A 17,531-nucleotide genomic window follows, 5' to 3' on the forward strand; every position below is an offset into this window, starting at 1 on the left:
TCTTTTCATTCTTTAGATTTTGTTTGACTGATTCTTGATGTCTCATAGAGTTGTTAAATTCTGCTTGTTCAATTCTAATTTTTATCAAATTGTTTTCTTAGTTAACTTTTGCATCTCCTTTTCCATCTGTCCAATTGTTCCTTTTAAGGAATTATTTTCTCCAGTTAGTTTTTGTACTTCTTTTTCCATTTGTCCAATTTTCCCAGTTAAGATTTGTGCTTCCTTTTTCATTTGTTCATTTTTTTTTAAAGAGATGTTCTCTTCAGTGAATTCTTTTTTCATACTTTTAAAATCATTGGCCATTTTTTCTTCTATTTCCTTCTTCAGTTGTTCCATGAGTGCTCTTTGTTCATGTGATCAGTTCATAGTCCCTTCTGAACTTTCAGATGGCAGTGCAATCTCAATACTGACCTCTTTGGTATTTGTGTTTTGGTCCTTATCCCCATAGAAAGATTCTATGGTCTCCTTTCTCATTTGCTTCTTGCTCATGATGTTGATGCTTTATGTATTGTGGCCTCTGGTTCTATCAGCTAGATGCTAAAGAACTTGGCGCTAAGTTGACTGGTGTGAGAAAGCAAAGGTAGGTGAAATCTGTTTGTGTTTCCCTGGATTAGCCTTGGAGCTAGCTTGTTAAGTGTGGGGGAGGGGTGGCCTGGTCACTGGAGATCTCCTCAGCTGAGCAAGAGCAGAGGCAAGCTCAGTGCTTGGTGATCCTGGCTGCTGTAGTGTCTTCCTGTTTCCCCTGGAGCACTTAGGCACTCCTAGTCCTAGTGCAAGGCTCCACCCCCCTGAAACTCTGGTTGTCAAGAACAGCTAGAGTTCGTCTGCCATGGTAAGAGGAATATTCCTTAGCTATTTTCCTAACCTCATGTGCTCTGAGACTGTTTACCCTTTCTGTTGATTCCATTGATCCAGGATTTTTCTGGGGAAATATTTTATGGTTCTTTCAAGGTCAACAAAGGGAATGGGAGACAGCATTTATTGATCACGCCATCATTTTTGCTCCCAGAAATTCAAGTAGGTGACTTACAGACATTTAATCTGCAGGCTGAAAGTCTTGGGTGCAGCTGCTGCTGATACCTGGACCTCCTTATGCAGCTCTCACTCACTGGGCTCTACTTGACTCTCACCCTGTGCTGCTATCCCACCATACTGCTGCTTCCTCAGACCATCCTGGGGCTTTCCTGCTTGTGCCATGGCAGAGACACTGTGCTGTCCTCTGTATGCTCTTCCACCTTTGTGGAACAGATTCTTCCTGTTGATCTTCCAGTCTGTTCTGGGCTGTGAAACTGCCACAGTCTGTCTCTTATTGGATTCTGCACCTCCAAAATTTGGTCAGATTCTCTTTTTAGATGGCGTTCGTCTAGGAGCTTAGGTGAGTAGGTACTCTCACTCCACCATCTTAGCTCTGCTCCCAAGAAGTGAGTATATTGCAGTGGAAAATGTGCTGGGTGGAGAATAGATGAGTGAAGAGATATTTGAGGCATGGTGATCAATCATGGGGTTTTTGTAATAATCCAGGTGTATATTAATAAAGGCCTGAACCAAAATGGTGGTAGAAAGGGATATACAAGAGATGTTAGAAGGAAGAGATGTTATAGAGATAGAAACCATAAGACTTGGCAAAGAATAGATATAGAGAATGAAAGAGATTAAAGAGCCTAAAAAGGAATTTAAGTTGCAAGATTGGATGACTAGGAGGATGGTGGCACCATCCACACTGATAGGGAAGTTAGAAGAGGTTTTTCAGGGAAAGGCAATGCACAATTTTGGATACATTGAGCTTCAGATGTCTACAAGACATTGTTTGAGATATTCAATAATCATGGGTCCTTGAACTATATTGAAACCTGTATTGGGAGGGTCAACCAGCCTATCTTCAAAGTATAATTGTGAATGAACCAGTTTCTTTATATATAGTAAAAGTTCATGCAAATACATGTATGTTTGATTTGTAGTTGCTTTTTTGGAGGTCCAAAGTGTTTCTTGCCTAAGAAATCTCTCCCATTGCAGGTAACAGGGTGAAAATATCACAGAATCATAAGATCTTAAATTTAGATATCATTTTAGAGTTGGAAAGGGTTCAAGAGGTGATGTGTTACAACTCACACATGACTAGGAATTCCCTCTAAAATGTTTCTGACATTTAGTGTTTAGTTGAGGAGCTCCAGGGTCAGAAAAACAGCTATTTCATATGGCATACTACTCAACTTATGGATAGTGATAATTGTCAGGAACCTTTTCCTTATTACAATCTACAGCCTACCCTTTTTCAACTATCATCCACTGATTTTACTCCTTTCCTCTGGGGAAATATATATATACATATATATATATATATATATGTATATATATATGTATATATATATACATATATATATACATATATATATACATATATATACATACATACATATACACACACATAGTGTGTATATACAGTATGTGTATACACATGCACACACAAAATATTGTATGTATATATACATAATAGTATATATATATGTATATATCTATATCTCTCCATATACCCATGCACACACATGTGTGAGTGTATTTGTGTATGTGTATCCAAGGTACATTTTTAAACCTGGAAATTACTTTAGAGATCATCTCATTCCATCTAGGTACATTTTACACTCAAGAAAACAGGCTCAAGGAGGATAGATGATGCAGTCAAGAAAATAAAGACATAAAATGAGGTAGGTGATATTGTCTCACTCTTTGCATTACCAACCATATACACAGAAACCTACATACAGAGTCCACATGAAAGCCCTTAAAATATTTATTTACAGTTATCATTTGGATTGGTAGTCAGCAAAAAACACATCCCCCACCCCCAACACAAACGAAGTTTTTCTTCTTCAGAATACATGTTGTTGTCAGTAGGGGGCGGAGCCAAGATGGCGGAGTGAAAGCAACGACTCACCTAAGCTCCTGGAAAAACTCCTCTGGATATATCTGGGGGGAGAGTCTGACCAGACTTTGGAGGTGTAAAATCCAGTGGGTGACGGACTTTGACGGATTCGGAGCCCAGGCTGGACCGGAGGGTCCACGGGAGGGATCTGTTCCGCGGGGGTAAGACCCTGGCACACAGCGCAGCGCGGTCGGCGCGGCAGGGCGGAGGGGACCAGAGGAGCCCGAGAGTGGCGGGCGAGACCAGCGGAGCAGGAGATAAGCCAGGCCGAGCCGGTGAGAGCCGCTGAGTGCCAGACATCAGCGCAGCAGCCCTTGAAATATTCAGCCTGAAGACGGACTTCAATGGGTCACTACTTGAACTTCCAGGAACTGGGATGGCAGAGTGATCAGTAAGTGCTCTCTCCTCCCCCCTGATGACCCTGAGGGAACCATAAAATTCTTCCCCAGATTAATCCTGGATCAGTGGGAACAGCAGAAGGGGGCGGGTAGTCTCATAACACCAGAGGCTGGAAAAGTGGCAAAGGGGGATTCTTCCTACTGTGGTGGAGGCGATCTGGAGGGACAGATGACCCAGGGCAGAGAAAATACGTACTGAGACCCAGGCAAGCCTCAGAGCCGGGAGACGAGCCCCAGGAGGGGCGGGAACACGTGTTAGCCTCTAGGCGTGCCCCAGCCCTCCAGGGGAAAAGGGAAGACAATAGGGAAGCTGGGATTACCATCCCCTGACCTTGCCTTTGCCTCAAGTCAGCTGAGGAGATAGCCTGAGACCAGACCACACCTCCCACACACCTAACAAGCTAACCCCAGGGTTGATCGGGGAAACAAAAAACAAAAGCCTGCTTTTAGCCTAGACACACATCAGCTCAACTTAAAGATCTGTACCTTCTGACTGAAAGAACCAAAAGCTACAACACTCAGCCAACATCATGAATCGGAAAAAGCAGACGAAAAGTGAAAAAACCATAGAATCTTTCTATGGGGATAAGGACCAAAACACAAACACCAAAGAGGTTAGAGCTGAGACTGTACTTCCATCAGAAACCTCAGATGGGACTATGAATTTCTCGCAAGCACAACTAGATTACCTGGAACGTCTGAAGAAGGATATAAAAGAAAAACTGGCCAATGATTTTAAAACTATAAAAAAAGAATTCACTGATGAGAACATCACCCTGAAAAAGAAAATTGAAGAAATGGAAAAGGAAGTTCAAAAATTAACTGGAGAGAATAATTCCCTAAAAGGAAGAGCTAATCAAATGGAAAAGGAAACCCAAAACCTAATTGGGAAAATTGATCAGATGGAAAAGGAAACCCAAAACCTAACTGGGAAAATTGGTCGAATGGAAAAAGAAGTACAAAAATTAAATGGAGAAAATAGCTCCTTAAAGGGAAAAATTGGTCAGATGGAAAAGGAGATGGAAAAGCTAACTGAAGAAAACACTACGATGAAGATTAGAATTGGGCAAGTAGAAACTAATGACTCAATGAGGCAACAAGAATCAGTCAAACAAAATCTAAAGAATGAAAAGATAGAAGAAAATGTAAAATATTTAATTGGAAAAACAACTGACCTGGAAAACAGATCCAGGAGAGAAAATCTAAGAATTATTGGCCTGCCAGAAACCCATGATGAAGAAAAGAGTCTGGACAATATCTTCCAGGAAATCATCAAGGAAAACTGTCCAGAAGTACTAGACTCAGAGGGCAAAATAGTCATCGAAAGAATCCACCGTTCCCCTCCCGAAAGGGATCCCAAACTCAAAACCCCAAGAAATATAGTTGCCAAATTCCAGAGCTATCAAGTGAAGGAGAAAATACTACAAGCAGCCAGAAAGAAACAATTCAAATATCAAGGACACACAGTCAGGATCACACAGGACCTTGCAGCTTCTACATTAAAAGATCGAAAGAATTGGAACCCAATATTCCGTAAGGCAAAGGAGTTGGGACTTCAACCAAGGATCAACTACCCAGCAAAGTTCAGCATAACATTTCAGGCAAGGAGAAAGTCATTCAACGAAATAAGGGATTTCCAGAGCTTCCTGACCAAAACACCAGAACTCAATAGACAATTTGATCTTCAAATGCAGGTCTCCAGAGAATCATAAAAAGGTAAACAGAGGGGAAAAAACAAAAACAAAAACTTGCTACTCAATTAGGGCAAACTGTTTACCTCCCTATAAGGGAAGATGATACCTGTTAATCTTGAGAACTGTGCAGCTATTATGATAAAAGGGATATATGTAGAGGGAACGGGCATAAAGTAAATGATGTCATGTCAAAAATATGATTTAAGTATGAGAAGGGAATGTAATAGGAGGTGTGGAAAGGGGGAAGCAGAAAATGGCAAATTATATCACAGGAAGAAGTACAAAACTATAGTAGAGGGAAGGAGGGGAGGGAGATGAGCATTGTTTGAGAGGTACTCTCATCTGATTTGTTCAAAGGAGGGAACAATAATCTTAAGTAGATAAGCCTAACTAGCTCTATAGGTAGTAGGAGGGGAAGGGGGAAGAAAGGGGAGGGTGGCTAAAAGGGAGGAAAGAAGCAATAAGAATAAAGGGAACTAAAAGGGAGGGGGGTCAAAAGAAGGAGGGGAAGGCTGCAGGAGGAGGGGGAGAAAAGTGAATACTATTGAGGAGGGGAAGGGAGACGGGAGAGCTAAAAGCACAAATGGTGGGAAAGAGGTTGGAGGGAAATACACAGATTGTAATCATAACTGTGAATGTGAATGGAATGAACTCTCCCATAAAACGGAGACGGATAGCAGAATGGATTAAAAGCCATAATCCAACAATATGCTGCTTACAAGAAACACATTTGAAACGGGGGGATACACATAGGATAAAGGTCAAAGGATGGAGCAGAATATATTGTGCTTCAGCTAATGTAAGAAAGGCAGGAGTAGCAATCCTAATCTCAGACAAAGCAAAAGCAGAAATAGATCTAATCAAAAGGGATAAGGATGGAAACTATATCCTGCTAAAAGGCACCATAGACAATGAAGCAATATCATTACTAAACATGTATGCTCCAAGTGGTATAGCATCCAGATTCTTAGAGGAGAGGTTGGGGGAGTTGAAGGAAGAAATTGATAGCAAAACTATACTAGTGGGGGACCTCAACCTCCCCCTCTCTGAACTCAATAAATCCAACCTCAAAATAAACAAGAAAGAGGTTAAGGAGGTAAATAAAACTCTGGATAAGGTAGATATGATAGATATTTGGAGAAAATTAAATGGGAAAAGAAAGGAATATACTTTTTTCTCAGCGGTACATGGAACATTTACAAAAATTGACCATGTACTAGGACATAAAAATCTCACAACCCAGTGCAGAAAGGTAGAGATAATCAATGCATCCTTTTCAGATCATAATGCATTAAAAATTACATGTAATAAAAGGCCATGGAAAGAGAAACCAAAAATCAATTGGAAACTAAATAATCTAATTCTAAAGAAGGGTTTGGTTAAAGAAGAAATCATAGAAACAATCAACAATTTCATTCGAGAGAATGACAATAGTGAGACAACATACCAAAACTTATGGGATACGGCAAAAGCAGTTATTAGGGGAAGTTTTATATCTCTGAATGCTTACATAAATAAAATAGAGAAAGAGGAGATCAATGACTTAGGCTTGCAGTTGAAAAAGCTAGAAAAAGAACAAATTGAAAATCCCCAAGTAAATACCAAATTAGAAATACTGAAAACCAAAGGAGAGATTAATAAAATTGAAATTAAGAAAACTATTGAATTAATAAATAAAATCAATAGTTGGTTTTATGAAAAAACTAATAAAATTGATAAACCTTTGGTCAATCTGATTAAAAAAAAGAAAGAAGAAAACCAAATTACTAATATTAAAAATGAAAGGGGTGAACTCACCTCCAATGAGGAGGAAATTAAAACAATAATTAGAAACTACTTTGCCCAACTTTATGCCCACAAATTCGATAATCTAAATGAGATGGATGAATATTTTAAAAAATACAAATTGCCCAGATTAACAGAAGAGGAAGTTGATTACTTAAACAACCCCATCTCAGAAAAAGAAATTGAACAAGCCATCAATGAACTCCCTAGGAAAAAATCTCCAGGGCCAGATGGATTCACAAGTGAATTCTATCAAACATTTAAAGAACAGTTAATTCCAATACTACATACACTATTCTTGAAAATTGGGGAAGAAGGAGTCCTCCCAAATTCTTTCTATGATACAAATATGGTTTTGATACCCAAACCAGGAAGAGACAAAACAGAGAAAGAAAATTATAGACCAATTTCCCTAATGAATATAGATGCAAAAATTTTAAATAAGATTCTAGCAAAACGAATACAGCATCTTATCACGAGATTAATACATTATGATCAGGTAGGATTCATACCAGGACTACAGGGCTGGTTCAGTATTAGGAAAACTATTAGCATTATCGATCACATCAACAACAAAGCTAACAAAAACCACATGATTATCTCAATAGATGCAGAAAAAGCTTTTGACAAAATACAACATCCATTCCTACTAAAAACATTGGAGAATGTAGGAATAAAGGGAACTTTCCATAAAATAATAAGCAGTATCTATCTAAAACCTTCAGCAAGCATTATATGCAATGGGGATAAGCTAGATGCATTCCCAATAAGATCAGGGGTGAAACAAGGTTGTCCATTATCACCACTATTATTTAATATGGTACTAGAAATGTTAGCTGTAGCAATTAGACAAGATAAAGATATCCAAGGAATTAAAATAGCCAAAGAAGAAACTAAGTTATCACTCTTTGCAGATGATATGATGATTTACCTAGAGAATCCCAGAGATTCAAGTAAAAAATTACTAGAATTAATAAACAACTTTGGCAAAGTTGCAGGGTACAAAATAAACCCACACAAATCTTCTGCATTCCTATATATTAGCAACAAAGTCCAACAGCAAGAGATAGAAAGAGAAATCCCATTTAAAGTTAGGGTAGACAGTATAAAATACTTAGGAGTCTACCTGCCAAAACAAACCCAGGGATTATATGAACACAATTACAAGACACTTTTTGCACAAATAAAGTCAGATTTAAGTAAGTGGAAAAACATTAGTTGCTCATGGGTAGGCCGGGCTAATATAATAAAAATGACAATTCTACCCAAATTAATATACTTATTTAGTGCCATACCAATTAAACTATCAGACAATTACTTTCTAGAGCTGGACAAAATAATATCAAAATTCATTTGGAAAAACAAAAGGTCCAGAATATCAAAGGGACTAATGAAAAGAAATGCTTGGGAAGGTGGCCTAGCGCTACCAGACCTCAAACTGTACTATAAAGCAGCAATTATCAAAACCACTTAGTATTGGCTAAGAAACAGAGAGGTAGACAAGTGGAATAGACTTGGCACTCAAGATGCAGTAGGCAAGGAATATAGCAACCTTCTGTTTGATAAACCCAAGGATCCCAGCTTCTGGGATAAGAACTCATTGTTTGACAAAAATTGCTGGGAAAACTGGATAACAGTGTGGCGGAAATTAGGCATAGACCCATACCTGACACCGTACACAAGAATAAAGTCCAAATGGGTACATGATTTAGGTATAAAGATTGATACCATGAATAAACTGGAGAAGCAAGGAATAGTGTATTTATCAGATCTATGGAGAAGGGAAGAATTCTTTACTAAAGGAGAGATAGAATGCATTATGAAATGCAAAATGGATAACTTTGATTACATTAAACTGAGAAGTTTTTGCACAACCAAACCCAATGCAACCAAAATCCGGAGGGATGTAGTAAATTGGGAAAGAATTTTTACAGCTAAGCTCGGGGATAAAGGCCTCATTTCTAGAATATATAGAGAACTGATCCAAATGTACAATCATACAAGTCATTCCCCAATTGATAAATGGTCAAAGGATATGAACAGGCAATTTTCAGAGGAAGAAATTAAAGCTATCTATAATCATATGAAAAAATGCTCTAAATCACTATTGGTTAGAGAGATGCAAATCAAAACAACTCTGAGGTACCACATCACACCTATAAGATTGGCAAACATGACAGAACAAGAAAATGATAAATGCTGGAGAGGATGTGGGAAAGTTGGAACACTAATTCATTGTTGGTGGAGCTGCGAGCGCATCCAACCATTCTGGAGAGCAATTTGGAACTATGCCCAAAGGGCTACAAAAATGTGCATACCCTTTGACCCAGCAATATCACTACTAGGACTATATCCCCAAGAGATCGTAAAAATGGGAAAGGGTCCCACATGTACAAAAATATTTATAGCAGCACTCTATGTAGTTGCCAAAAACTGGAAGTCAAGGGGATGTCCATCAATTGGGGAATGGCTGAATAAATTATGGTATATGAATGTAATGGAGTACTATTGTGCCATAAGAAATGATGAACAAGAAGACTTCAGAGAGGCCTGGAAGGACTTATATGACCTGATGCTGAGTGAAAGGAGCAGAACCAGGAGAACTTTATGCACAGCAACAACCACAGTGTGTGAGAGTTTTTTCTGGTAGACTTAGATTTTTGTAATAACACAAGAACTTCTTACCAAAAAAAAAAAAAAATCCCCATGGAGGATCTCAAGGCAAAATGCCTGCCACACTCAGACAGAGAAATATGGAAGTCACTCACATATTATAGCAGATCATGTTTGTGTATGTGTATGTGTTTGTGTATCATGTTCTGATTTGTTATACGATTTCTTTCATTTATCTTAGTCTGACTACATAGCATGACTATAGTGAAAATATACTCAATAGGAAAGTATATGTAGAATCTATACAGAATTGTATGCAGTCGTGGGGAGGGAGGGGGGGTGTGGGGGGTAGGTGGGGGGGATAAAATCACAATTGTATGGCAGTGACTGTTAAACATTACAAAATAAAAAAAAAAAAGAATACATGTTGTTGTTTTTCAGATGTTTCAGTCATGTCCAATTTTTTGTAACCTTTATTTGGGGTTTTTATGGTAAAGATACTGGAGTGGTTTATCAGTTCCTTCTCTAGATCCATTTTACAGAAAAGAAAACAAAGACAAACTGAACTAAGTGAGTTTCCCAGGGTCACACAGCTAGTAAGTATTTGAGGCTCCAGGCCGAGTGTTCTACCCATTGTGCCACCCTGCTGCCCTACCAAGCTACGTGTTCTTGTTCTTTTAAGTGATTCTTGTTGCTTCTATAATAGTGTCATCTAAACATCCTCCTCTACATCAACTACATTTTGTCAATATCTTTTATGAACACATGCCAAACAATTTAAAGCAATTTCTAAATATTGATTGTAACATACAGAAAGATTATTCCCATTCGTGTTTTGAGCACTAAGCCTTTTTAAACATAGTTTAAGATAAATTAGCTTCTTTTCTTTTCATTCTTTTTTCTGGCTGCCCTACCACAATTGTGACCCATATAAAGTCCACCAAAATTTCCAATTTTATTACACAAATACTTGTCTTACTAAAGTTCTCATCTGGTGTCTCTTCTTAGTATCTTAGGAATTCAAGGTTCTTAGCCATGACCACATTAGCAGAGTGCCTGCCTTTGGCAGGCTCTACCATGACTTTGGAAAGTATTGGAGTATGGGCCAAAGATGGAGTTAATGAAAGATGTTCAAGGAAGTAGTCCAATCTTGGAAGTCTTCATTACCAGGGTTGGCTATAGAGTAATGAAGTTCCCACCCATTAATTCCAGAAGTTTATCTGTTACATCATAAAGAAGTTCCAATCCGTGTCAGGAGAGGAAATACCAAGAGAGTTGAAATCCCTGAAGTATGAGAGGATATTGCAACATTGTGTCTATTCTGAGAGATGGGAAAAAAAGAGTTGTAGTCATGTACATAAGGAATCAATCAATAAATAAACATTTATTAAGCACCTACTATGTGCCAGGCACTTTGCTAAGTTCTGGGGAAAGCAAAAGAGACAAAAGACATTACCTGTCCTCAAGGAGCATACAATCTAGTGAATCATAAGGGAAGTAAAAAAATGTATGACATATATCCAAAGGGACCTCTGAAACAAAGGAGCTGAACCAAAAATTAATTCCTTTCCTGTCTAATACTCCATTTGTGAAGAGCAAAGGAACAGTTCCAAAGAACCTTGAGATAGTGGTAGCCAGCCTGGTCAATACATATGCTCCATATTAAATCTATAAGACAATAAGTTTGAGGAAGCCAAGCAGGACACCTGAGCTATCCACAAGCTCAGGAGGTCACAGTAGAAAAAATAGAAAAAGAACTAGTGCTATTTGGTCACTGGCTAACACGATGTGTCCAGATCACTGGAAGAAATGTTTACCCATGCAATCAAGTGACATCCATTTTCAGAGAGTGCATAATATTTGTTGGGTATGTAATGGCACCATATAATGTTAGGGGTCATATGAAGTAATTTTATGCTATTTGATTTTCTTGCTATGTTATATGCATTTTGCTGATTTACTAATATGATAATGTTATGCATACACTACTAATACATGTATGCATGCTATGTTTCTACAAGTATTAATGTTTATTTAAGAAATTTTTACATGACTATCAGGTGTTAGTAATGTCTTGTACTACACTGTGTAGTTTGGATAACCACTTGCGACTACATTACTGTGTTAATTTATGTATGCCTATATTGTATGGCTATAGATATAATGGTATGTCCTGTACAATTTGAAAGGACTGAAAGCTCTTTGTCAGGAGTAAGAAGGAGTTAATACTTCTTGGTTCAATAGAGATCGTCAAAAGATGATCATTATTTTTGATGCTGGGACACATGTAAAATAAGTAAGGGAATGAACTATAGCAAGCACTTAGTAAATGCTCAGGGATTGATGGATTGTTCCCTTGTTTAGTTTTTGCTTTATTCACATGTCAAAGAAGACCTTGTAAAGGAGAAAGGCTTTATTGACCCAGCTTATCTACTTGGAATTTAGGGGAATGGGCAGTCCCAGAGATCAGCTTAGGAAAGACATCTCCCCAATCAGGAATATATAGGAGATAAATTTTCCAATCTCATTGGATACTGTTCCGAGTACAAGAGTTGTGTGTCCATATCAAGGCCAAAAAAAAAAAAAAAAGACAAAGGAGAAGTCTTAAATTTCACCTGGAGGTATGTTATTGTCTTTTGTTCTTAGCTGCCTGGGTAAGTATGCTGGCACATGGAATAAAGGAATATGCATTAAGAACATCAGTAGTTTATCCTTTTCAGGGTTTTCTAGCCATTGTACCTTGGCATATTGAGAGTAAGAAGTCCAGTAGATGTCCCTCCAGAACTGAAACCCAGCAGATGTTAACTCAGAGCACCTTGGCAACTGTATCAGTTATCACCCCATAGAGTCAATGGGATGTCCAGCAGAGAGCAGCAGAGAGCCACTGGCATTAAACCACCAGAGGGCAGCAGTGATCCGGCCACATGCATACCCTAAGTCTGTGCCCTTCATGTGTTTACCCAGATCACACAGAGTCCTGGCATGTGCACTCTACACGAATTTCAGTATTTGCCTTCTCAAACTGGATGTATGGTTACCTGTGGGAGAGTGTACCCCACAGATGGGGACAGATCATTTCCTGCCACTTTATTTACTATGCTGTTTCAATGAATATAATTTGTCTTGAAGCAAAATATCCACTGATTAAAGACAAGTATATTGTTTCATGAGTTTGAGTGAGCATTGACTCAGAGTATTTAAATCAGTTATAGCTTTTCTGAAGAGTCATAGTTGGATGCCAAGGGCTGTGCAAGTACTGATATTGGCTATGTCTCTCCCGGAGCAGGAAAGCAGCAGAGTAATTTAATTTTAAGATCATGGGAAGAATGTGATGTATTCATATTACCAAAAGCTATATACTATTTCAGTTAAAGAAGTAAGTCCACATGCAATTATGTAGGGACACATGCACATATATACATATACATCCACATTTTACATATATATATATATGTATATATATATAATACCATTTCTTCTAGGGTGATGTTACTATGAAGATACACACACACACACACACACACACACACACACACACACACACACACACACACACACAGAAAACTGGAACTTTTAAAAGCCTAAGAAGTCAATCTGTTCATTTGACAAAAGATGTCTACAGAGCAAGTGACCCAAAGTCAAAGTCAGTTGCATAACCAGAACATTGCTGTTTACATTGAATTCATTCTTCTCTCTTGTCAAGCAGAAAAACAGTATTTCTGGTAGTCTGTGAAGTAATCATAGGATCACATATATAGAGCTGGAAGAGAACTTGGAAGTCTTTTATAGAACCTCCTCATTAAAAAGGAAAAGGAAACTGAGACCTTTCAAGTAACTTGCTAAGACCACACATGTAGTAAACTTCAGAAGTCGGATTGGAATATTACTTTGGTTTCCTCCCTTCTCTCCTTTCTTTGCTCTTTCCCTCCCTCCCTCCATCACTCCCTCCTCCCTACCTTTTTTCCTTCCTTTCTTTTTTCCTTCCTTCCTTCATTTCTTCCTTCCTTCCTATCTCCTTCCCTCTCTCTTTTAATTCTATTTTTTCTCTCTCTTCATTTTTCAACTTTCTTTTTTTTTTTGAGTCTACAGCTTTATTTATCATCTCTACATAAAATGACTCTCCTAAAGGACAAAGGTATGTCTCTGTAATTCATGTACCATGTGGCATAGCCACACACTTGTTAGTACAGTTTGATGATGATAATAAATAAGTCCTGGCCCTGAGTGCTAAGATTAACAATATTTACAAAGAATAATCATAGACTGTTATATATGCTCACATCAGATGTTAACAGGAAAAAGGCCGATTTTTTCCAGGCTTCTTAAAGACAGAAAAAAAAAAAACCCATATAGTTTGTATCAAACAGCAACAAAAGTATTATTTTCCTCTGTCTGTCTATTCCTACTTTATCTAGTATCACCTATTCTTACCTTATTATTAACTATTTTTATCTCTTTATCCATTCTTAACTTATTGTATGTCCTAATTACATCTAGTCTCTAGACATCTCAACCTCCAACCTACTCTCTTCAGTCCTTCACTATAATTCAGTTTGACTCACGAACATCAAACCTGTTAGACTGCATAGAGTGAGATGACAAGTTAAGTAGTCCTGGAGCACTTGTCTAATAACTTTCCAAGCATTTGCTCTTAGGTTAAAATCACTTTCTTTTTTTTTTATTAATTTATTTAACTTTTAACATTCATTTTGGGTTCCAAATTTTCTCCCCATTTGTCCCCACCCCACCCCAAAACACCAAGTATTCTAATTGCCCCTATCACCAATCTGCTCTCTCTTCTGTCATCCCTCTCTGCCCTTGTCTCCATCTTCTCTTTTGTCCTGTAGGGCCAGATAACTTTCTATACCCCTTTACCTGTATTTCTTATATCCTAGGGGCAAAAACAGTACTCGACAGTTGTTCCTAAAACTTTGAGTTCCAGCTTCTCTTCCTCCCTCCCTCCCTACCCATTCCCTTTGGAAGGCAAGCAATTCAATATAGGCCAAATCTGTGTAGTTTTGCAAATGACTTCCATAATAGTCGTGTTGTATAAGACTAACTATATTCCCCTCCATCCTGTCCTGCCCCCCATTGCTTCTATTCTCTCTTTTGATCCTGTCCCTCCCTATGAGTGTTGACTTCAAATTGCTCCCTCCTCCCAATGCCCACCCTTCCATCATCCACCCACCCTGCTTATCCCCTTCTCCCCCACTTTCCTGTATTGTAAGATAGGTTTTCATACCAAAATGACTGTGCATTTTATTCCTTCCTTTAGTGGAATGTGATGAGAGTAAAATTCATTTTTTTTCTCTCATCTCCCCTCTTTTTCCCTCCACTAAAGTCTTTTGCTTGCCTCTTTTATGAGATAATTTGCCCCATTCCATTTCTCCCTTTCTCCTCCCAATATATTTCTCTCTCACCCCTTAATTTCATTTTTTAAGATATGATCCCATCCTCTTCAATTTACTCTGTGCACTCTGTCTCTATGTGTGTGCGCGTGTGCATGTGTGTGTGTGTGTGTGTGTGTGTGTGTGTGTGTGTAATCCCACCCAGTACCCAGACACTGAATAGTTTCAAGAGTTACAAATGTTGTCTTTCCATGTAGGAATGTAAACAGTTCAACTTTAGTAAGTCCCTTCTGACTTCTCTTTGCTGTTTACTTTTTCATGCTTCTCTTCATTCTTGTGTTTGAAAGTCAAATTTTCTTTTCAGCTCTGGTCTTTTCATCAAGAATGCTTCAAAGTCCTCTATTTCATTGAAAGACCAATTTTTCTCCTGAAGTATTATACTCAGTTTTGCTGGGTAGGTGATTCCTGGTTTTAGTCCTAGTTCCTTTGACTTCTGGAATATCCTATTCCATGCCCTTTGAACCCTTAATGTAGAAGCTGCTAGATCTTGTGTTATCCTAATTGTATTTCCACAATACTTGAATTGTTTCTTTCTAGCTGCTTGCAATATTTTCTCCTTGACCTGGGAAATCTGGAATTTGGCCACAATGTTCCTAGGAGTTTCTCTTTTTGGATCTCTTTCAGGTGGTGATCTGTGGATTCCTTGAATACTTATTTTGCCCTCTGGTTCTAGAATCTCAGGGCAATTTTCCTTGATAATTTCATGAAAGATGATGTCTCGGCTCTTTTTTTGATCATGGCTTTCAGGTAGGCCCATAATTTTTAAATTGTCTCTCCTGGATCTATTTTCCAGGTCAGTTGTTTTTCCAATGAGATATTTCACATTATCTTCCATTTTTTCATACTTTTGGTTTTGTTTTGTGATTTCGTGGTTTCTCATACAGTCATTAGCCTCCACCTGTTCCATTCTAATTTTGAAAGAACTATTTTCTTCAGTGACCTTTTGAATCTCCTTTTCCATTTGGCTAATTCTGATTTTGAAAGCATGCTTCTCCTCATTGGTTTTTTGAACCTCTTTTGCCAATTGAGTTAGCCTATTTTTCAAGGTGTTATTTTCTTTAGCATTTTTGGGGGGTCTAATTTAGCAAGGTGTTGACCTGCTTTTCATGCTTTTCTTGCATCTCTCTCATTTCTCTTCCCAGTTTTTCCTCCACCTCTCTAACTTGATTTTCAAAATCCTTTTTGAGCTCTTCCATGGCCTGAGCCCATGATACATTTATTTTGGATGTGTGGGATACAGAAGCCTTGACTTCTGTGTCTTTGCCTGATGGTAAGCATTGCTCTTCCTCATCAGAAAGGAAGGGAGGAAATATCTGTTCACCAAGAAGGTAACCTTCTATAGTCTTATTTTTTTCCCTTTTCTGGTCATTTTCCCAGCCAGTGACTAGACTTCTGAGTATTCTCTTCACACCCACTTTGCCTCCAGATCCTCCCAGCCAGTGCTTGCTGTCTGAGATTTAAATGCTGCTTCCCAGCCTGAGGGCTTTTGGTGGGGGTGGGGCTGCTATTCAGTGTGAGATTAAGTTCAGGTGCTCTGGTGGGGGCAGGGCTGCCACACTGGACTCAGTTCCCTTAGGGGGTTTATGGGGAGACCTTCAACAATGGATCTGGGCTCCTGCTTGCTTTGGGAGCCCCTGTCCGCCGCCACCCCTGCTGCTGCCTCCAGAGGGAGCCCGAGCCATGGGGACACCCCACTCCCCTGTTGGCCACCCAAAAAGACTCTCTCACAGACCCTTGTCACCTGCGGGTGGAGGGACCTTCGTGGCTGCTGGAGATTCTGTCCCTGAAGCCAGCTTGGATCTGCTCCTCTTGGTGCCATGGGGCCAAGGCTGGGCTGGGCTCTGCTCTGGGTCCAGTGAGCAATGGACCTTTTGCATCAGGTTTTCAGGGCTCTCTGGAACAGAAATCTCCTCCACTCTGTTGTTCTGTGGCTTCTACTGCTCCAGAATTTGTTGGGAGTTCTTCTTTACAGATACTTTATGGTTTCGGAGCTAGCATATGTGTGTCTTTGTACTCCGCCATCTTGGCTCCTCCCCTTCTAAAATGACTTTCAACTGATGAAAGTCATTCATCTAATGCAGCAGCAGCATCTCTTGTCCAGTAAAAGAATTTAAATAAACTCACCAAAAAGTTCTGGTGTTTTCCCAGTATTTGAATCTCCTCTACCAAAGGTATCATTCAGTTAAGTGCAGCCCCTTTTCAGTTTCCCAATTATGCAAGTTATACATCCCTTTTAAGTAGAGAATATACATGGCCAAAACCTGTACATTAGCTGGTTTTGCACTGCTAAGCTCTTCCCACCACACAAATACACACACATACATTATTTCTCTGGAAAACAGATGTGATTACCGGTTTTCTGGGGAGCATCTGCTATTAGAGAAGTATTAAGGGTGATCTTACCCTGGAGGATCTTGAGCCACAGGTTTAAAAATAGTCTTCAAATTTAAGAGAAGAGTTATTTCCCAAGACTGCACCATGATCAAGAACTACTCAAAAGGAAAGGAAGAGTAGGAGACATGGTTTGGCTGTTGTGATTATTAGGTCATTTAGAAGTTCACTTCAACCATTCCCCTGGCCCACTATAATGGAAATGAAAATCGGAGGCTAAACTCAGCTGTACCTATGCTCAGAGAAGTTCAAGAGCTAAAATCTAATACTAAAGCAGTAACCTAGGTCCACAGAAAAACTCCATCTTGGTTCAAGACGGAAT

This window comes from Notamacropus eugenii, chromosome 4 (assembly GCF_028372415.1).
Source record: "Notamacropus eugenii isolate mMacEug1 chromosome 4, mMacEug1.pri_v2, whole genome shotgun sequence".
Classification (NCBI taxonomy): Eukaryota; Metazoa; Chordata; class Mammalia; order Diprotodontia; family Macropodidae; genus Notamacropus; species Notamacropus eugenii.